We start from the raw sequence: 24,204 nt of genomic DNA on the forward strand, positions 1-24,204 counted from the left end.
TCTAAAGGTCTCTGGCTGCGTGGGCTCTGTCAGCTCTGAAGCTTTTTCCAAAACCCTCTGAAAGGATTTCAGCAAGCCACCCCACCTGGGATGGGTGGAGAAACATTTCCACGAAGCCACCTAATCAGAAGATTCCACCCATAATTGGGTGGGTCACATCCTCATGGAAACAACTTAATCAAAAAGATCTACCCGGTAATACTGAATGAGGATTAAAGAACATGGCTTTTCTGCGGTACACAGCAGTTTCAAAACAGCATACCCAATAAGCCGTTGTTGTTATATTAAGGGAAAATTCATATAACACAAAATTAAGTGTTTAAAAGTGAACAATTCAGTGGCATTTAGGACATTCACAATGCTGTACAACTACCACCACCTCTAACTGGAAAACATTTTCTTCACGTTGAAATAAAACACCGAGGAGAGGTCATATGGTTATCCGATGTTTAACTTTGAGGAACTGCCACATTGTTGACCACAGCAGCTGAATCATTTTGCATTCCCACCAGCAATGTATGAGTGTTCTGATTTCTCCACATCTTCAACAACACACTACTTTTTTGTTTACTACTATTATTATATTTTCATCCTGATGAATGTGAAGAGGTATGATTTTAATTTGCATATTCTTAATGACTAATTATGTTGAGCAACCCGTTTCATGTGTTTGTTGGCTATTTGTAGATATACTTATATTCACAGAAATAGATATATTTGGAAAAATGTCTATTCAATTCCTTTACTCATTTTCTTTTTATTGTGTGGTTTCTCATTCTGCTGTTGAAGTTATAAGAATTATTTATACATTCTGGGTACTAGACTTTATCAGATGTATTTGAAAATATATTCTCCCATTTGGTGGGTTGTTTTTTCGCTTTCTTGATAGTGTACTTTGAGACACAAAAGTTTTCAATGTTGACAAAGTCCAATTTATTTTTTTTTCTTTTAATGCCGGTATTTTTGGTGTTATATATAAGAATTCATTGCTAAATCCAAGGTAGAGATCTATCCCTGAATTAGGAGACCGATTTCATTCTTCTGCATGTGCATATCCAGTTGCGTTTGCACGTTTTGTTGAAGAGGATATTTCTTCCCACATTGAGTGATCATTGCACCCTTAATAAAAGTCAATTGGCCATAGATGTATGAGTTTATTTCAAATCTCTTAATTTTATTCCATAAATATTTGTGTTTATCTTCATGTCAGTACAACACTGCTTTGTAGCTTTATAGTAAAATTTAAAATTAGGAAGTATTTGCCTTCCAACTTTGCTCTTCTTTTTTATAATACTGTTTTGGATATTTGGGGGCCCTTAAATTTCCATATATATTTGAGGAGCATGTTCCTTATTTCTGTAAAAAATGGCTATTGAAGTTTGATTTCATAGTTCACTTAGGGTTATAGTACCCTCTAAATATTAAGTCTTCCAATCCCTAAACATGAGATGTCTTTCCTTTAACTTAGGTGTTCCTTGATTTCTTTCAGCACTATTTTGTAATTTTCATTGTAAAATACTTCATACTCTCGGTTAAATTTATTGCTTAGTATTTTATCTTTTTGAACATTATTGCAAATGGAATTGTTTTTTTTTTTTTCATTTTTCCATGTTGATTTGCACTGTATAAATTATGTTAATTGTTCATTACTAGTTCTGATAGCTTTCTTGTGGATTCTTTGGGATGTTATTCTGTATATAGGATCAGGTCATCTATGAATAGAGATATTTTACTTCTTCCTTTCCAGTTTGTGTGCCTTTAAATTTCTATTGATTCCTAAATACTCTGGCTACTCTTTCCAGTGTCATATTGAGTAGCAGTGAAGGAAGTCAACATTCTTATCTTGTTCTTATTCTTAGGGAAATATTTCAGTTTTTCACTATTGGGTAGGATGTTATTTCTGAATTTATCATAAAAGACCATTATGATGTTGAGAAAGTTTCCTTCCATTCTTTCTATTGCTAATTTTGTTTGTGTTTTTATTGTGAACATATGTCAAATGTTTTACTGCATCAAATGATCATGTGGGTTTTCTCATTCACTCCATTAATGTGTTTTATTGCATTGGTTGATTTGTATATGTTGAACCACCCTTATATTCTTGAGATAAATATCACTTAGTCATGGTGTATAAACATTATAATGTGCTCTTGGATTTGGATTGCAAGCATTTTATTGAGGACATTTGCATCTACGTTTGTAAAGGATATTGGTCTGAAGTTTTTCTGTTTCCTTTTCTCGTGATGTTTCTCTGTGGCTTTGGTATCAGAGAAACCATTATATTAGTGGCCTCATAGAAAAAGTTAGAAAGTGTTCTCTCACTTTCTATTTTCTAGAGTAGCTTGAGGATTGGTGTTAATATATTTAAATTTTGGTGGACTTTAACAGGAAAGCCACATGGCTTGAATTTTCTCAGTGGGAAAGCTTTAAATTACTGATGTTTTAGTTTCCTTGGCTTCTTAAGCAAATGCCACTAAATGGATCAAGTTAAACAATGGGAATTTATTCACTAATGATTTTAGTTTGGAAAAAAGTTTAACTCAAGGTGTCATCAAGGTGATGCAAGGTGATGCATTCTTCCCGACTGGAGTTCTGGGGTTGGCTGCTGGCAATCCTTGGTCCTTAGTTTGTTACATGGCAAGGTCTACAGTAGAGTCTTCTGGTCTCTCCTTTCTCTTCTAATTTCTGTTGAACATCAGCTTCTTGCTTCCTGCGGCTTTCTGATTGGTCTGGGTCACACTTCAACTGAAGTAACCTCATCAAAAGGTCTTACTCATAATAGGTTCACACCCACAGGAATGGATTAGATTTTAAAATATATTTGTCTGGTGTACATAAAACTTTAAGCTTCTATACAGATTCAATCTCTTTACTTGCTATAGGTCTATTCATATTTTCTATTTCTTCTTGAGTCAATTTTGATAGTTTGTGTATTTCTAGGAATTAATCCATTTCATCTAATTGTTCTAATTTTTTGGCATATGGTTGTTTCTAGTATCTTTAAAATCATTTCTATTTTTGTAAGTTCATTAATGATGCACCCAATTTCATTTCTTATTTTGTTTATACAATTCCTTTCTCATTTTTCCTTCAATGAGCTAACAAAAGTCTGCCAACTTTGTGGATCTTTGCAAAGAGCCAAATTTTTATTTCATCGATTTTCTCTATTTTCCTAATTCTTGTTTCTCTTATGTCTGCTCCAATCTTTATTATTCCCGTCTCTCCACTAGTGTTGGTTTGGTTAGCTCTTTTTCCAGGTCCATAAGTTATAATGTTGGCTTATTTATTTGAGATCTCTCTTCCATTATAATGTAGGTTTTTATAGCTATACATTTTCCTCTAAGCATTGTTTTCCCTGCAGGATATAAATTTGTTATGTTGTATTTTCATTTTCATTGTGTCCAAAGTATTTCCTAATTGGCTTCAAAGTGCGTTGCTTAATTTCCACATATTGTGAATTTTCTAGATTTATTTGACTTATTGATTACCAGCTTCATTCCATTGACATCAGTGAAAATACTTTTTATTGTTTCAATATTTCCAAATTTATTGAGACTTGTTTTGTGACCTAATATACGGTCTATCCTGTTAAATCATCCATGTGCAGTTGAGAAGAATGTGTTTTCTGCTCTTTTGTGGGCCGTGCCACATATTTTAGGTCTAGTTGGTTTGCATTGATGTTCAAGCCTTTTATTTCTTCATTGATGTTCTTTCTAGACTCATTAAGGTTCTCTAGGAAAAGAAGCAATAGGATATATACATATATGAGATTAATTATAGGAATTGGCTCACGTGACTGTGGGGATTGATAAGTCCAAATTCTGTAGGGGAGGCCACAAATTGGGAGCTGGTTGGTGATGCTGAATTCCCCCAGGTTTAGCCACAAGCTGGGACCTTTGATGATGACTTGTCAGCTGGCTAAAATAGAGATAGCAATACTCTCTTCTGATTGCTGAAATTCTCAGTTCTCCTTTTTAGACTTCCATCTGATTGAATGAGGAGAGTCCTCTCATTGCTGAAGGCAAACCTCTTTGTTGATTGTAGATGTAATCAGCATGGAGGCAATCAACTGACTAATGATTTAAAACCTCAAAATGCCCTCAGAATAACAATCAGGCCAGTGCTTTCTATACCAAACAACTGGACACCATAACTTAGTCAAGTGACACATGAAATTAACCATCACATGAAATGTGGAAATATCCAACAATTATTATAGAACTATTTCTCCTTTCAATTCTGTCAATATTTACTTTGTATATTTTGGGGTTGTGTTATTAGGTGTGTACATGTTTACAATTGCTATATCTTCTTTAGTTCTTGTAACAGTTTTTTACTTTAAGTCTATTTTGTCTGATACTAATATTTGTTACTATTTGCATGGAACATCGTTTTCCATTCTTTCATTTTTACTGTATTTGTGTCTTTGTAAAGTGAGTCTCTTATAGGTAGTATATAACAGGCTCATGTTTATTATTTTATCTATTCTTTCTGTATCTATCTTTCAATTTATGACTTTTTTCAATTTATTCCTTCCTTATTAGGAATTACTTATGCATTTTGCTTTGGTTTTTTGTATGTCTTAAACATTTTTTGTTTCCCAGTTTCTCCAATACTGTCCTCTTTTGTGTTTGATTGATTTTTTTCTAGGGTAACATTTTGATTCCATTCTCATTTCCTTTTCTGTATATTTTAACTTATTTCCTTAGTGATTACTATGTGGATTACAAATAATATGCCAAATTTATAGCAATCGAGTTTGAATTAATACCAACTTTGCTTAAATACCAAACAATGACTCTGCTCCTATACAGCTCTGCCTCCTTACTTATATTTTTATTATCACAATTGCAACTAAATATAATTATTGAATGTTAACTGACATTGATTTAGGAATTTTAGGAAACCATGCAGCTCTAGCAAAGGTAATTCAACCCTTGCTACAGGATGGAGCACAAAATTCACATTAAACTAATTCTTGCATTCCATCAAAGTGAGTCTCTGGACTCACTAGGAATATTAACACAAAAGTTCTAAAACTATATTCAGCTAAACCAGTTAGTTAAAGAGAGGATATATAAGATCTGATATGGTGAAACAAGAAGCTGGAGACAGACACAGGATTCAGACTGCAGAGAGAAATGAATCATGGCCCATAATTTAGAATTTCTCCTAGGAGGAATTGGTTTTCAGAAGGAGGTGGCAGTTAGAGGGGGTGCAGGCAGTGGGTTGAACTGACATGATCAGATTTGTGTTGTTGAAGATCACTTTGGCCACCATTAAAAATTAAATAAAAGTACAACAAAGCCCTAAGGCAAAAAGGCCAGTTACAGACTATTTCTGCACAACACCCTAGAGATCTTTTAGACCAGAGTGAGAAAGAGGGAAGAAAAGAGAAGTAAACAAATTCTAAGCATTTTTAGGAGTAAAAGCAATAGCCTTTGTTAGACTATAAATCTTGAGGAAAGTATTTAGATAAACTCCAGAATATATGGCTTGAGCAATTGGAGTTAATGACGGTAATAAATTTTACTTAGTAGAAAAAACATAAACATTAAAGTGGGAGCAAAGTAGGGGACAGGGTGAAGAGTTCAGTTTTGGCCAAGTTGGGTTACGCACCAGGACTCACAATTTGAATTCTTGTTAATCTCTGACCAGGCCTTTTGTTCTTAAAAACTATATATCTATCCTCAACTAGATGTCTTTCCCTTAAAAAATGGATAATGCAAAGTTTTACCCATTCTACATTGTCTTTCCCTGAGATTAGTCTTAATATTTTTAAGGTTTAACTGATGTATGATAAAACTAGTTTAGAAATGTAGGCATTTGTTTTCTTGCAGTAAACACAATTTTAGTGTGGGTAAATTTTTCTGAAAGCAAAACATGACCTATAATCAGAGTTCTGAGAAAAGGGAAAAATATTCTAAATCCTGTTCATTAATTGTTAATTATCACTAATGAGAAGACAGGAGGATTTGGTTTACTTCTGAGCTCCCATAAATCAAAATTATCTAAATTGCCAGTGATGTGAGCACTGCTAGTTCTTGCCACCGTTTGCCCTCCTTCTTGTTATTGCAGCTACTCTAAGAGAGATTTCAAATTCTGGAGTATATAGGATACAGTCTACTGAATTCTGGGCTCCAAATCCGGAAGGATTAGAATTGACTGCAGTAAAATTTGAAGATGCCCTTTTGTTCTTGTGAATGAATTTTAGAGGAGATCTTTGAGTTTCTGCAAAACCCTCTCCAGAAGAATCAGGCACAGTGACTTTGCATGTGTATTAAAATCCCCACAGAAGCCCAAGAATCCCTAAATATGTTTATTTATGAGGATTTTTAAGCATTTAATTTCTCGGTATTCAGACACTTTTCAGGGGACATGATGTTGCTTTATTTTTATCTTATTATTTTTTTAATAGTAGGCAATATAAGGAGACAAGAAGGTGGCAAAAACTGTATTCTGAAAAATAATTGATCTAAATAGTACATTAAGGTTTCTCTAAATGCTTTCACTTCTCGGCAGATGTAAATTTTTGGAGGAGAAAAAAATTGTGTAGCTGCCATAAAAATATCAGCAAAGAGGACAAAATTTGTTTCTGTTTCTCTGGTTCTCAGAATAAATATGGCTTAAAATTACATTAAAGTGTGCAGCTCTCATGCTGTCTTTTTGCTGTGGTGGCTAAAAGCCTCACTCTAAACTGTAAATGAAGAAACAGAATATAAAAGGGAATATATATGCCCATTTTGGATTGACAAAGGAAATATTATTACTGCTCCCTTCCGTGTAGTTATACCTTTCAAGAGGGCAATTTAGGTTCCTATTTTTATATATAAAAGGAATACAAGGGTGTTAGACCATCTCTGCATATATACTGAATGTTCTGTCTGAATACCGATGTTTCTTATGCTGAAATATGAATATAATGGCTATTATGTCTTCTGACTTGAATGACTGATACTCTCTAACTAAAAAAGAAGTGGGAGGGGGAGATGGGAGACTAAACATTTACAATCTAGAAACATCCTGGCATTTTGTACTTCTAATAGGTGGAAAAGGAGAAAACACCTTAATAAACTAGGCTTTTTCTAACTAATAGGGAAGAAGTAAAATTTTCTAACAGTTGTTCCAACCTTTCAATACTTTTTTAGTTTTCATGTTCAAAGTAGACACTTTAGCCTATATAATCTTGTAAATTAAAATGTTTCAAGCATGCTTTAAAGCTTTATTTTATGAGTGTTAAGGTCAGTCTCTGGTCTGGAATTATGTTCAACAGAGTTTGAGACTTCATTTTGTTTTTTTCTTATTTATTTCAAATTAAAATAAGAAAGAAGAGAAAAGAGGGAAACTGTCTTTATTATATTCCACACTAGGTTAGTATCTTTACATGTTACACTGTCTTCATAACAGTCTTGGAATTTAGTATTGTTATCTCCATTTAAAAAGTGAAAAAGTAAGTCTCAGAAAAGTTAAATATCTCTATCTATGGTCACAGAATTTCTAAGGGACATGACAACAGAGTTGTATTTGAATCTAGGTTTATGTGATGATTAATTTTATGTGTCAACTTGACCAAGCTACAATACCCAGTTATTTAATCAAGCACTTACCTAGTTGTTGCTGCAAAAGTATTTTGTAGATGTGGTTAATATCCACAATCAGTTGATTATAAGTTAAGAAAATAGCCTTATCCAATCATTTGAAGGCCTTAGACATAAAAACTGAAGATTCCCAGAGAAAATATTCTGCCTTATGGCTATCGCATCAAATTCTACATGAGTTTCCAGCCTGCTGGCCTTCCCTACATATTTTGGATTTGAAAACCCCCATTGATCATGGAGCCAATTCCTTTACACAAATCTCCTAAAATATAGTAAGATAAAGATAGATAGACAGATAGATGATAGAGATGAAATAGATATATGGGTAGATATATATCAGTTTTAGTTTTCTTGGTGTGCAAATACCATGAAATGAGTTAGCTTAAACAATGGGAATTTATTATCCCACAGTTTTGAGGCTTGGAAAAAGTCCAAATCAGGGCATCATCAAGGAAATGCTTTCTTCCTGAGACTGGCATTCTGGGACTCACTGCTGATTAGCCTCGGTCCTTGGCTCCATCACTTGGCAGTGCACATGCTGGACTCTCCTGGCCTCTTCCTTCTCTTACATTTCCATTGACCTTCAGCTTTTTTTTTTTTTAAGCTTATAACAGTCTTTATTATCTGGCCTCTAATGACCTGTTTCTCCTCCTCTCCCAACACTTCTTCCCTCTCTCTGTGTTTCATCCATAATAAATTATGTGCAACTCCTTCATCTCTCAAAGAGTAGTTCAGGACCCTTCCTCAGTGCTTTTTTACAATGCAATTTTATAAAGATGTATTCATATACCATAAAATCATCCTTCACAGTATCATCATAGAGTTGTGCATTCATTACTACAATCAATTTTTGAGCATTTTCATTACACTCAAAATAAATAAATAAAAACAAGAATAAAAATAAAAATGAAAAAGAGCACCCAAAACTTCCCATACCCCTTATTCCCCACTACTATTTAATCAGTTTTTTGTCTTTATTTTCTTATTCATCTGTATAAAACGAATGTCAATCACAAGCTTTTCACAATTGTGGTATTTAGGTTCAGGTGTCAACTTGGCCAGATGATGATGCCCCATTGTCCTGTTTCTGTGGACTTAAATCATCAGTATGTGAAATTCATCTATGGCTGATTACATTTGGGGTGGGCTGAGAGGAGTGCCTTCCACAATGAGTGAGGTTTAATTTAATTAGCTGGAGGCTTAAAAGACTGAGCTCAAAAGAGAGCTCACCACAGCCCAAGCAGCTCAGCTTACCTCATCTCAGCATTCACAGCTCAGCCCAGACATTTGGAGATGCAGAAAGGAATCACCCTGAGAAGAATGTCACTGAAACCCAGAAACCAGGAGAGAAGGCCAGCAGACATCACTCTGTGCCTTCCATGTAACAGAGAACCTCAGAGGAAAGCTAGTTGCCTTTCCTCTGAAGAACTATAATTTTTTAACTAAATAAATCCCCTTATTAAAAGCTGATCCATATCTGATGTGTTGCATTCTGGCAGCTTTAGCAAACTAAAACAACAATTATACAGTCACACCATAAAAGCTGTATAGTTATACAATTATCTTCAAGAATCAAAGCTACTGGATTACAGTTCAACAGCTTCAAGTATTTCCTTCTAGCTATTCTAATATACTAAAAACTAAAAAGGGATCTCTATGTAATGCATAATAATAACCTCCAGAATGACCTCTCAACTCTGTTTGAAATCTCTCAGCCACTGAAACTTTATTTTGCATCGTTTCTCTTCCCCTTTTTGGTCAAGAAGACTTTCTCACTCCCATGATGCCAGGTCCAGAATTATCCCCAGGAGTCATGTCCCACATTTTCAGGGAGATTCATACCCTAGGAGTCATGTCCCATGTAAGGGGGAGGGCTGTGAGTTTACCTGCAGAGTTGGCTTAGAGAGAGAGAGAGTCCACATCTAAGCAACCGAAGATGTTCTCTTGGGGTGACACTTAGGCATAATTATACATAGGCTTAGCTTCTCCTTTACAGGAATAAGTTTTATAAGGGCAAGTCCCAACACTGTGTTCAAGACCGTTTAAATTCATAGCCCCCATTGTGCATGATATTCCCCAGGTAGGGAAGTTAAAAATTTCCACTTTTCTCCTCAGTGCCTCAAGGTAACTTTGAAAATACTTTTTTCTCTTCTCAGATCATTCTGGGATGTATCAGGGCATCACACTAACCTGTATAAACTAATAAGATCTCATTCTTTTTCAAGGTTCTATGTAATTATGGTGTTCAAACAAACTGAACACACAAGTTAAGTTAGTTAGTATGCTACAAAAAATAAAAATTTTGCATCAAATAAAAATCTCTTCCTTTGATCTCTCATAGAAGTTGAAGTTTTAAAACACAGCTAATATAATATTTTACCCTTTAGTCTGACATACCTTAGTCCTAACCAGATCTTCTTCACTCATAACTCCAATTGGAGTCTGATCTCTTTTTAAATAGTTACTGCATGGGGTAATGCTGACTTTCAGAGCTGCAGAACTCTAACTCTGAGTCTCAGATGTCACACAGAAACCCAAAGTTTCAAGAGACAACCAGCTTATACACAAAGATCTCAGCATCTTAGAATCTAGATACAACCATTACAACTCAGAAATAGATGTGACTGCTTTAAGTGCTTGCAAGCTAGAAATCTTTATAATAAATTTTCCCCTGATAACCCATGCTCTTGGATTCAATTCTCAGAGTTTCACACCATAGATAGTTCATATCAGTGAGGCATAATAATGTCTGTCTTTTTGTTTCTAGCTTATTTCACTCAACATAAATGTCCTCAAGGTTCATTCACCTGCTTGCATGCCTCACAACTTCATTCCTTCTGGCAGCTCCTCAATATTCCACTGTATGTATCCACCATAGTCTGCCTTTCTGTTCATTAGTAGATGTTCCCTTAGGCCACATCCATGCATTACAAATATTGCCACCATAAACACCAGTATGCAAATGTCCATTCATATCCTTGCTTTCAACTCTTTCAAGTATATACCTAATAATGGAGTTGCAGGATCATACGGCAACATTATACTTAGTCTCCTGTGGAACCACCACTCTGTCCTCCTGAGGGGCTGCACCGCTCTACTTCCCTATCATCAGTGAATAGGTAAATCTCTCTCTCCACATTTTCTCCAGCACTTGTATCTTTCTGTTTATTTTTTAAACTGGTTTTATTCATACAGCACACAATCCATCTACAGTAAACAATCAATAATTCCCAGTATAATCACATAGTTATGCATTCACCACCACAATTTATATGAGGACATTTCCATTTATTCCACAAAGAAAGAAGAGTGGGGAAAATGAAGAATAAAACTAAACTAAACTAAAATAAATGAAAAGGAAAAACAACACCACCACCAAGAATCTCATATTACTCCCTTTTACTCCTTGCTGTTGACAATTAACTTTGGTATATTGCCTTTGTTATAATTAATGGAAGTATATTACAATGTTATTGTTAGCTATAGGTTCTAGTGTATTGATTGTATTTTTTCCATATACCATTCCATTTTTGACACCTTGAAATAGTCACATTCATTTGTTCTCCCTCGTGTAAAAGCATTCTTTTATTTGTACATCATTGTTCACTTTAGGTTTCTCTACATTATACAGTCCCAATCTTTATCTTCTATCTTTCCTTCTGGTGTCCTACATGCCCCTAGCCCTCATCCCTCAATCATAATCCCACTTAGCTTCATTCAGTGTACTTACAATATCATGCTACCATCATATAGTATTGTGCTATACATTTATGGATCTTTACAATCAATCCTGTTGAACACTCTACACTCCTTCAGCATCAAATGCCCAATCTCTACCCCCTTTCATGTTCTCAACTTTAACTTTCAAAGTTTGCTCATTAATTTTCCTTCATATTAGTGAGAACATACAGTATTTATCCTTTGGTTTCTGGCTACTTTCACTCAACATAATGTATTCAAGGTTCTTCCATGTTGTTGTATGCACCATGACTTTATTCTGTACCCTTACTGATCATTTGCATTTTATACTCTTCTCTACACCTCTCTCCCCTGATTTTTCCTGCATGTCTGTAGTGTTCCTTTGAGTATTTCTTGTAGAGCAGGTGCTTTGTTCAAAAACTCTCACAGTGCCTATTTGTCTGAAAATATTTCAAAATTGCTCACAGTTTTCAAGGACAATTTTTCCAGATACAGAATTCTTGTTTGGCAGCTTTTCTCTTTCAGTATTTTGAATATATCACACTCCTGTGTTCTCCCCTGCATGGTTTCTGCTGAGAAATCTACATAGTCTTATCAAGCTCTCCTTGCATGTGACAGATCACTTTTCTCTTGCTGCTTTTAGAATTCTCTCTGTCTTTGACATTTGACAATCTGATTAGTAAGTGTCTTGGAGTAGGTTTATTTAGATCTATTCTGTCTGGGGTTCACTGTGCTTCTTGGATCTGAAATTTAATGTCTTTCATAAGAGATGGAAAATTTTAAGTGACTATTTACTCTATTATTCTTTCTGCCCCTTTTCATTTGTCTTGTTCTGGGACACCCATAACACATATATTGATGCACTTCGTGTTGCCATTCAGTTCCTTGAGACCCTGCTCATACTTTTCCATTCTTTTCCCTATCTCTTCTTTTGTGTGTAGAATTTCAGATATCCTGTCCTTTAGTTCACTAATCCTTTCTTCTGCCTCTTCAAAACTGCTGGTGTAAGTCTCCATTGTGTTTTCCATCTCTCCTGTTGTGCCTCTCACTCTCAGAAGGTCTGTTATTTGTTTTTCAAGCTTTCAAGTTCTTCTTCACGGTCACCCAATGTCTTCATTTATTTCATTTCATCTGCCGTATCTTCCTTCAACTCATTCATTTGATTTTTATTTGATTTAGCATGTTAGTTTGAACAGCTTTAATTAGTTGTTTTAACTCCTGCATCTCTTTTGAAGTGTTAGTCATTCAGATCGGGCTGGTCCACACCTTAAGTGAAGCAACCTCATCAAAATGTCCTATTTTCAAAGCACTCATGAACACATAATTGATTAAATTTAAGAACTTGTTTTACTGGAGTATATACAGCTACAAACAACCAAACTATCCTATTGGTTCTGTTTCTCTGGAGAACTCTGACTGATAAAGTTTGTATGACATAAGAGTCCCACTTATGTTTTTTTGGATGGTTAAGCCAAGCTAAATAAAAAGATCTGCTCACCTTATACAATTCTATAAAAGCATCAATTAAGAATGTGAAGCAATAATGAGATTGCTGCCTCAGAAATCAGCACTTTTACCCAATAAAACAATGACCCCTCTTCTTAGCCTCCCTGGACATTTTTTAATTGTACATTCTTGGACAAAATGCCATAGAGATCAAATGTTCATTGTGATTAACCAATCACTTTTAGTTTTGATAATTTTGTGCTACCAACTATTTAAGGAGTAGCTTTTTTCATCCAGAATTACTAGAAAAACTAGGGAAGACCAAACTAACTAAAGACACAGTCCTTGAGAGCTACCTACCTAGAGAAAAAATATGTACAAATATACAAAAAGTAATCATAGAAGAGGCCAACATGACACAATGCGCAAGAAAATCTTGAACCAGTAGTTCAGTGGTAGAATGCCTGCCTCTCATGTGGCAGACCCAGATTAAATTTCTGGACCATGCACTCCCCCCGCCAAAAAAAAACCAAGGCAGAATGAGGAAAATCCACCATACTATATATCTATAAGGGTCTCAGGTTATAACACAACCACATCTTGGTAGGGAAGAGAAACTGATACAAATTACCAAGTTGCCCTTGGAGGCCTCAGGTCACAGTATGATTAATCAAGGCTCATCCAAATTAGAGGATTTTAGCTGTTTCACCCTTGTTACAGGGCCAGAACACACCCTTGCTACTCTTGCTACACACTCAGGAGGTAATAATCTTTCAATAAGTCAATCCCAAGAAATGATAACTTTCCAATCGCAAATTGGAAACCACTAATGGACACCACTTCCTCTCTAATTTTCTTTCTATTTATCATCAGAAATCCTGCAGAAAAAGTAACAGAAGGAAATACAATAGCTTTGTTAAGGGGCCACCAGCAGCATCTCTTCCTTGCATTCACATGGGCTTTAGCCTTAGGATAAAACTTTCGCTTGAAAGAAAACCCCCCAAAACAAGCAAAACCCCTAAAACCACAGGAAAAGTCGATTATCAAATTTATATGGAAAGGTAAGGGGAATCAAATAGTTAAAACTCTCTTGAAAAAGAAGACTGAAGATTCACATTTCCTAATCTTCTTAAAATTTATTACAAATCACAGTAATCAAAAGAGCACAGTGCTGGCACAAGAGCAGACATACAGAGCATGGAATTGAATTGAGAACTCAGAAAACAACCCTTATATTTATGGCCAACTGATTTTTTACTGGAGACAAAGACCACTCAGCTGGAAATAATAGTCTCTTTTTAAATGGTGCTGGGGAAGTTTGATCTCCATTTAGATCTCCAAAAAGAGAGAATGAACTTAAATATAAATGCTTAAACTATAAACTCCTAGAAGAAAATGTAAGGAAGCATCCTCAAGACATTGTGTTCAGCAATGGTTTCTTAGACTTTATACCCAAAACATAAACAATAAATAAAAATAGGTAAATGGATCCTCATCAGAGTCAAAACTTTTGTTCCTCAAAAGACTTTAAAAAAAAAAATAAAAAGACGACCAACACAGTGGAAAAAATATTTGGAGGCCATATATCCAATAAAGGATTATGATCCAGTATATATAAAGAAATTCTTCAATTGAACAACAACAAAAAAAAGATTGGCAAAGGACTTGAACAGTATCTTTCTAAAGAATATATACAATTGGCCAAAAAGCATATGAAAAGAAGCTCAACATCATTAGCCATCAGAAAAATGCAAATCAAAACCACAATGAGATATCATTTCACACGTACTAGAATGGCTGCCATTAAATAAACAGAAGGTAACAAGTGTTGGGGAGGTTGGAGAGAAACAGGAACACTCATTTATTGCTGATGGCAATGCAGAATGATGTAGCCACTGAGGAAGACATTTTGGTAGTTCATCAGAAAGCCAAGTATACAACTACCATGTGACCTGGCAAGCCCACTGTTCTAGTTGCAAGCTCCCATAATGAAATATACCTGAAACGGGAATTTATTAAGTCGCAAGTTTATAGTACTAAGACCACAAAAATGTCCAAATTAAGGCAAGGCTGTACCAATGTCCAAATTAAGGCATCCCGGAAAAATACCTTGATTCAAGAAGACTGATGACGTTCAGGGTTTCTCTCTCAGCTGGAAAGGCACATGATGAAGTCTGTTAGCTTTCTCTCCAGGCTTCTTCAATGGCTCTCCTGGGACTCTGTCTGTTCTTTTGGTTCTATCTGTTCTGGTGACTTTGTAGTTCTAAAGTTTTTTCCACAATGATTCACTCTTAAAAGGTTCCATTCAACCCCTTCTTGAAAAGGTGAAGACACATCTCCATGGAAACCATCTGATGAAAAGTTAACATCCACAATTGGGTGGGTCATATCTCCATAAAGTTAACATCTACAATTGGGTAGGCCGTATCTCTATGGAAACATTAAAAAAGATTCCACTCAGCAATATTTAATGAGGATTAAAGGATATAGGTTTTCTGGAGTATATAATAGCTTAAAACTGACACATCCCCTATTAAGTATACGCCCAAAAGAACTAAAAGAATGGGTTGGAATAGATATTTGCACACTGATGTTCATAGAAACATTATTCACAGTTGCCAAAGGATAGAAGCAACACAAATGTCCCTCAACCAATGGATGGGTAAATAAAATGTGGTGTATGCATAAATGGAATACTATTCAGCTGTAAAAAGGAACATGGATGAACCCTGAAGACATCATGTAGAGTGAAATAAGCCACACACACAAGGACAAATATTGTATGATCTCAATGATTCAGAATAAGCAACTCATAGAGTCAGGATCTAGAATGTAAGTCACCAGGGGAAGGGGTGGGCATAGGAGATGGGAAGTTAAGGTTTAAAATGTGTAAGACTCCTGTTTGGAATGATGCTAATATTTCGGAACTGGATGGTGGTGATGATAGCACTATATTGTGAATGTGACTAACAGCACTAGAATGTATATTTGAATATGATTAAAAGGGGAAATGTTTTGATTCCTGGTCCATGAACTTCCCAAAAAAACAAACAAGCAAACAAAAATTCAACAAATGGTGCTGCAATAACAGGATATTCATAATGAATATATGAATATGGGAAGCTTTTATTTCCTACATGATTGTACTATAAACCAACAACTTCTCAAATAAAAGAAAAAATAAAAAGGTTAAAAAAAAAACTAAAACTAAAAACTACATCCTGCTAAAGAAAAACGCATGTAATATATTTAGCAAGAAGTCTGGGACCAAGTAAGAAATGGGAAAAGAAGCTATTATCTTCCCTCCTCCCTAAACCAGGTTGGTGACATAGTGAGAAATCAGTTACACTGCTTCTTAAATGCCATGAAGAAAAGCATACAAAGGGGAAGATATTTCCATTTCAGTAATGTAGACTCAGATCCAATCAATACAAATGTCGTTAATTTTGGGTTCTCTTGTTGGCCTTTTCTGGCTGAACATATTGTTAAAATGGGTCTAGGCAAAGCAATTCACTTTCATTTGCATTTAAAAGTCATGGATAACCTAAAGATAGGGTCATTAAAACAGATCCTAAGGGGAAAAAGCATATACACTTGACATTAATATTAGTCTTTCAGTGAAAACAAATAAATTTGACTTCAGGCATTGATTCCATATATTTCTGAAAATTATTGAGAAGTACTCTTTTATCATTTAATACCACATGGCAAAAACTAGATGGAAAAAATATACACATATAAAACTAAATAAAAATTTAAAAGATGACTTCTGTACATGAGTAACATATTCCAGCTGATACATATAAGATAATACACATTTCAATATCACTGTAGATTCTCATTGAATTTTTAATGTCTATCACAACTTAGTTTGACTATGAGTTCACACATTGATTCTCTACTGATTGTAATAACAGTTGTTAATTCTGATTTTATTATGTGCAAGGAGACCTTGGTCTAATATCTTTATCATTCTGTTAATCATGTAGGCAAACCTAGGATTTGCCCCTTATAAGTGAAGACTCTGAAACAAGGAGTTTACTAATTTATCCAACATCACACAACTATAAGAGGTGGAGTGGTATAGAAAGTCAATCATATTGTGCTCTTCACTTATGTATGGATCTAGGAACCAAGGCATGGAATTGGAAATGGTTCTTCTCTCTGTTATGCCTAAAGGAACCCCTCACAGAATTTTTGCTTCCCATTTCTGTGATTTTGGGCTTCGTGGGTTAAAGGTCTTTGATTTATTGTGTGTTTTCTCTGTATTTGAAATTTTGCTGCATGCTTTAGGTAGATTGGACAAAATCTTTACAGCATTGTTGACAGCCACCAATTTCTCTTTCCACTAACACAGAGAAGTGGTCTTTCATATTCCTTACAGAAAAAGAACTTCACTCTGTATCAGCGTTAACATCACTACAAAGAGAGCAGAAAGGGTAGCATGTAGGCCCTTATTGCACAATTTTAATGTTTGAAGTTAGGGAAGTCAGAAATCAGATGAAACGATTTTTAAATTTTGAAATATTGACTTGCCATGACTGTGAAAATGATCCAGAGTAATGGTCAATATTTTGCATGATCAAAGTTATTAAACTTGGTTTTTTGCTCCCTGGAGAATAAAAGAGCCTCATTCTTCTCAAAATACTGGTACAAAAGCAGCGGAAATAATGTGTCATTTGTAATTAAAATGAGGGCTTGGATGTTGTTTGAGGATAAAAATGCAGTACCCATCTCTTCAAAATAACTTAATTATGGAGATCATATGGAGGATTAACTGAGTTTTGAGGACATTCTTTCAGAGACCAAAATGACAAGAATGAAATATTGCAGATGTGCAGATAGTAAAAACATCCATGGAAACAAATTATCCATTGATAATCCAATTACCTGTTGCTTGCAGATATCCAATCTGTTAATTATCCCCATTTATTTTGATTCAGCTTTCAGCCACTGAGATTTGTTATGGCCATTCAAATCTCTGCCACAATTCAACACTTTTCACTTTTATTATACTTATAGAAAATGGTCTATCAGTTCATCACAACTTTGATGCATAGTGTTTTCCATTCCTATTTAACTGCCTTAGATTAGTATTATTTCGCTCTAATCTGAAAACATGGCCAATTCCAGCCTCAACTGGAACAGCAGCTACTGAATATATTAAGCAAGTCTTGACATTATTTATGGAATTTCAAATTGTATGTGGGACTTCACAGAATACGTAAAAATGTAATCCTTCTCACATCGTGTTGGTATACATTTCTATTCTAGTTCATATTGCCATGCTATTTCTCTGCATCGCTGAGGTAAGATTATGTATTCATGAGATGACAGGAAGATAGCACAGAGCAAGGAAAATGGAAAAGACTCAGTTGATTTTTTAAATTCATTCATAGTCTCTTTGCCATGATCGTATGGGATATCATTTTCACTATCTCCTAGGATAGCCAAAAAAAATCACTCAGGAATCTTAAAAACATCTCTGCACAGTAAACTTAATAGATACATATGGCCATACTAAACAGTCACTGTCATGCTACTAAATGGAAATGATGTCAAAAGAAATATTTTGTTCTCTATAAACAAAGACAGGACAACTACCTAAATGTGTAGTTTCTTTGCCTCATCAAATATATATATATATATATATATATATATATATATATATATATATATATATATATATATATATATATATATATATATATATAATTTCTAACACTACTCTCCATATTTCCTAGTTCAAATCCTAAAAAGACAAACTTTAATGGGTCCAACTTGACTAACATTCAAAGTTACCACATTTGCCACATGGGTTCATCTGTTATAAACATGGCACCCAAGCTCAGCCCTTCAGTTAGGGAAGATAAAGTGCTTCCAAAGAAGGATATATTTGAAAAGATAAGTATGCCAAACATCTTTTCTACATTATGCCTTTGGTATTGACCATTATTCCTTTGGGATGCTACTGTCACACAACTTTTCCAACTTGCTCTGCAAAGGTGAAATCAAATGTCCTCTCCCATGTGAAAACTCTCTATTTTCTGTGTTCAAGTAGCAGTTTTTTCCACCAAAAACTACCTTGGAAAAGTTACATCTGTCTTTTGGACTCATAATTTATGATGAGATTTCCAACTAAAAGACAGAGATGGCCACAACAGATCAATAAACAGAACCCAACTATATGCTGTCTTCAAATGAACAACATTAAAAAATAAGACATCTAGATGTTGACAGAACACATATGGAAAAAGATAAAAAGTAAAAATAAGACTGAACTGGATGAATTTGGGCAAGTTATTTTATCTTAGTATGTCTCATTCATGGTATCTGTAAAACTAGGATAACAGTAATATCAACTCAGAATTATTGAGAGGCCTAAATGAGTAAATCTATGTAGTGCTTATATGAGGTGCATAGTTTATATAAAGACAAAGTACTTTTATTATCAGATATTATGTAGTGTTATAAATATTACCAGAGACATATTCAAAGAGCTATGGCAGACAAGAAGTGATGTGATTCAATTCAACTGGTAGTTTATTAAAGGAATTCAAAGGAGAGGTAAAATCTGCATAAGATCGGGAGAAAACTGAGAATTTAATAAGCAAATAAAATTTGTAAGTAAATTTGAGGATGTGGGTAAAATGTGATGGAAAGTATATGGTGTGTTTGGGAAACATGAGTCATTTGTATAGCTAGAAGATAAAACATACTATGAAAGTTGGAATGGCAGTTAGACTGGAAATGTTATTTGATGTCTCAGTTTGATGTCTCACGATCTAGATTTAAATTGTACTTTTGTTATAGTTAAAAGTCAATTATAAATTGGTATTGTTTTATATTCAATTTAAGGTAAAATGTTACAAAACTCCCATTCTAGTCCAAATAACAGAAAGGTGAATCAGGTAAATGTATATTGATTAGTTCCTCTGGTGAAAGTTGCATATTAGCCAGTTATTGGAAAATAAATTCACCAAATATCTTGGGGTAAAGCACCTAATATTTCAAAGACATAGAGATAAGAGGTAGGGGTATCAGTAATAATTTGTTATACCATAAGTCATAGCTTCATTGTTGGGCTATATTTTATCTTATTTTATAATGAATCCTTAGGCATAAAATACCATCTGATGCACTGATTCAATAGAGATTATGGGGACACTATTCAGAAGAAATGTCCTTCTAGAGAGTGCTATGGAAAGACAATATTTACCAAGCAAAATTTTTTACTTGAGGAAACAAATTTTCAGTGTTAGGAATTCACATTGTGTGTACTTTAGCCAATCTTTATATACCCTGGCAGGTCAAACTAGTAATAACTAATATTAAGTGGGCCTCCCCTTAGTAGGAATAGTCTTTTCTTAGAGGTTAGAGGTATTTCAGAAGATTATATATACTTTCTCTCGAAAAAAAAAAAAAGTCCAGCTATGCAGTCATGGAAGAATATTAGAGAACTTATTTTCAGCGTGATCTTTAGAGCTGATGGCTCCCCTGAGATAATGGTGTACCTGTCATTCTTTGTTGGACCAAAGTTGGTATCTTCATGTCACTTCCATTTGCCTCAAGCCTTTCTAGAATGGGAAATTTTGCTTAATATATTACAAGTTTCAGTTCTTAATAAGGGGCTATGAAAGACTCTGCTGACACATTCTGATAGACAGTTCAGAGATGGACATTTTAGTTGTAATCTGATGCTGAATTATTTTCACTTGGGTGCCATTAAACTTTGGGAATTTCTCTTCATGAATTCTGGAAAAATGGTCTTCAGGAAGTAAATATTTCTATTGAATTTAGCATCCCAAAATGTTGTTTATCCTTAGCAGTCTTGTTTAAGCAGAGATAGAAGTGATTCCTGGGTTAGGAATTGTATGTAGATTAAGAACTTGACTTATAAGAACATTGCCTAGTTAATTCCTTTCATCCAATTTTCACATTAAGCATACTAATAGCACTAGGGATATAAAGACTAATACCAAGAGCAACCATTTTAAGACAGTGAAATAGAAAGAGCAACATATGGAATTTGAAATGAGATCCATCTGAGTATAAATTTATTGGGTGAAACTGTGAAATTTTATCATATTTTTCTTGACCTCATTTTTTGTCAATAAAATAGAATTGGTAATATATTTGCAATTGTAATAAAAATAGTGACTATATACTTATGTATGTGTAAAAATAGTATAGTAGATAGCGTTTAGTAGATATTAAAGAAATGGTACCTTATTTTTTGGTATGCGTGGCAGATTATAGTTTACCCATATCACATATTAATACTTTTCATGCTTACATTTTTTAATCTACAAAAGGCTTGAGGCTCTAAAATGTTACGTGGCTTTCTCATATTTTTACATGTAGCAGTTGTCTAAGGAATAACTTCATATACTTATTGCACAAATACTCTGTGATTTTCAGATGCTATCTAATTTATCCTTACAACAACTAAGGAAACTAAAGCAGAGAGAGGTTAAATCAATTGCCAAGGATCACACAGCTGAAGTTTAATTTTCCTGACCCACTTTTGTGTTAATTGGGCTAGAATGAGAGTTTTGCAACATTTTACCTTAAATAGAATTTAAAACCAATATCAATTTACAATAGACTTTTTTTATAATTGACTTTTAACTATAACAAAAGTACAATTTAAATCTAGGTCATGAATATAAACAGAGACATCAAATAATAAATGAATAAATCATTCTTATTTAGATAAATTGAGGTAAACAGATGTTAATAGCTTGGTCTGTTCCTTTTTTTTTCTTTGCCAGGAAAATAATTATATCTAGTTCACTTGTACTAAATCTTTGACTAATGTGTCACTGTACTTCCTATTGTCTTTATCTCTGTAACTCATAATATAAAAGTCCATATATAGCATAAAAATAATGGGTACATTTTACCTCTAATTAAGATTACTCAGCAGTTCACACCCACCAAGAATCATACTGTGTTTTTAATTCATCACTGCTTACTTAATGTGCCCAGTTTAAACATGTTAATGCCAGGAATTATTCCATCATAGCCAGATCTGCACCGAATTACTTTAATTTTCTTTAAAAAGAGAAGTCAGAATATTTTAAATTCTAGATAACCTCGTGTATGTGTAAGTTTAAAAAATACACATGTGTTAAAATGTTGATTCCCCACCTAACATTAAATTTTCGATTTTGATAGCATGTAATCCTACTGGAAAGTCTTAGAAAATACGTTTGCTTTCATTCTGAAAGGAAATCTGTTTCTGTTTCAGGATTCTATCTAATATAGCCTATGGAGTTGACTCTTCAAAATACAGCCTGCAAAAAATTATCTCTTGAAAATTCCCCTACCCTCGTACCTCACTTCCAGAGTGAAGAAATAATTTCTAAATATATTAGCCTTCAAGTCTTAGTTCAAGAACATGTGAAAATAAGCATGGGACCTCTCAGCCTCTTCTGAAGATAATTTCTTAAATGAATATGCTCTGAATGTGTACTTACCAAGTAATTCCTGGTAATATTTTGAGGAAGACCATTAGAAAGCATTGCCTGAGTAAGTCTCCAACCTGACTTAGTCTGCAATTGAGCTTCATTAGCAAGGCTACTCAAATTTCAGCTGTTTATGGATTGGTAAAAACTGCAGTGTGCTTTCAGCCTAAACAGTAGTTCAGAAATCCTCTGAAATCTCAACAAAAGGTTAACACAATTTCTTGTAAGTCTAACACTATTCTAGATACTGTAGATTTTTATTGTCAGGGAGATTGAAACATGATAGGAAAGATAACTTATGCAAAGAGATTTAAAAAAAATTTTCTGTAACTTCAAGGATATTAAAATCAAAATTGGGAGACTACATGTCTGTATATGTGGGTAGTTGGATGGGTCACACCTCCACACACATGTCAAAGTGCATTTACATATACTAATAAGAATTTTTTTAATAAAAGCTATATACAGATCATGATAAGGAGCTTGGAGAAAGCATCAAGGAGAAGAAGGCGAGTCTTTAAGGTTCTGCAGATGTCTGATGGACAATGAGGAATACAGGCAGAATTCTAAAGAAGCTCCTCAAGATTCCCATTCTCTAGCTATCTAATCAAACACTAATCTAGGTACCGCTGTGAAGGGATTTTGTAGATTTAACTAGAGTCCCTCAATTGATCTTAAAACAGCAGATATTATCCTGGTAGGCTTGACTTAATCAAATGAGTTCTTTAAAAGCACAGTTTTCTTTTCCTGAGGGCGAAGTCAGAGAGAAACTTACTATTGCCTGCCTTGAGGAAGAAAACAACTAGCTGGGTTAGATCTGAAGGGCGGCCTGGAGAAGCTGAGAGCAACCCCTAGCAACAGCCAGTGAGCAGTCATACAGCTACAAGCAAATGAATTCTGCCGACAGTAGGCTTGGCAGAGGATCCAGAGTAACGAATAAGGATTGCAGTCCTGGGGGCCTCGATTTTAGCCAGTGAGACCTGAGCAGAGGATCCCGCTAAGTGTGTCCAGACACCTGATTCATGGAAAACATGAAATAATAAATGCATGTTGCTTTAAGACACTGAGTTTGTGGTGATTTCTTACTGTAAAAATAGAAAATTACAAAAAGTGTCATGTGTGAGAATAGCACAGAGATGAAGGTAGTCTAGTCTCAACATTGGCTTATCTGGAGTGAACGTAAAATGGTAAAGAGTAGCAGTTCATTTTTGTTGGGTGAGATGTAGGTAACTGTCGAGTTGAAGAATTTAGACTCCATCCACTGGAGAATCAATATAGCATGGGAATTTCAACATGAAAGTGATCTATTTTATGCTGATATGTAGTACAGTTTGGATATATGAGAGAATTCAGAACAGGGGGGCTCTAGGGAGTACGGCAGAAAGCAAGCAGAAGAGGAAGAGAGCAAACAAGTTTTGAGACCAGATCCTCTCTTAGTTCAGGACATTATGATGGGACCAAGAAACATTACATAGCCAATCATATTTTAAGGAAAGAAAGTTTGAGATATGGGCTGTGGAAATAAAGACTAAACTAATCTGAAACATAGTGAAGAAGAAATTAATAGATTCTTTGAAAATACTCAATCATGCCCTATGATTGAATGGTGAGGGGTTCTGCTCTTGGCCAAAAATCTTACAGATGATTTTTCAGGCCCAGCCACAGGCAATTATAAAGGCTTTGCTTGGCAGGCGTCATGCCCTTCAACCCCACCCATCCCCAGTCCTGGTGTACAGCTAGCATATTGCATTCTCTGAAGAGATTTGCAGTCAAGAAGTCAGGCTGGTCATGCTCTTACTCATATCTGCATTCCCAACCCAAGGTTTCCCTAAGGCACCTCTGCTGAGACTTCCTTACCAGAGGGAGGAAGGGAGAGAGAACTTGTAGACACTTTGTCTGCTCAGACTCTATTCAGTACTTTTCAACACCTAGACTCCGTCGTTGTCCCATCCAGTCCCCAGATCCATAAAACTGCAAGAGCCTTTTGTTTG

The 24,204-nt window shown here is 34.8% G+C and overlaps 1 long non-coding RNA gene across 1 annotated transcript in view; it reads right to left on the reverse strand.

The window, feature by feature from the left end:
- Positions 1-14,448: 14,448 nt before the first annotated feature.
- Positions 14,449-24,204, reverse strand: part of LOC143643755 (uncharacterized) — a 153,819-nt gene continuing 144,063 nt past the window's right edge. The window contains exon 5 of the long non-coding RNA XR_013156374.1: positions 14,449-15,173. This is a non-coding gene — a long non-coding RNA (uncharacterized LOC143643755). The remainder of the gene's footprint in view (positions 15,174-24,204) is intronic.

Source organism: Tamandua tetradactyla, chromosome 8 (assembly GCF_023851605.1).
Source record: "Tamandua tetradactyla isolate mTamTet1 chromosome 8, mTamTet1.pri, whole genome shotgun sequence".
In the NCBI taxonomy this organism is placed as follows: domain Eukaryota; kingdom Metazoa; phylum Chordata; class Mammalia; order Pilosa; family Myrmecophagidae; genus Tamandua; species Tamandua tetradactyla.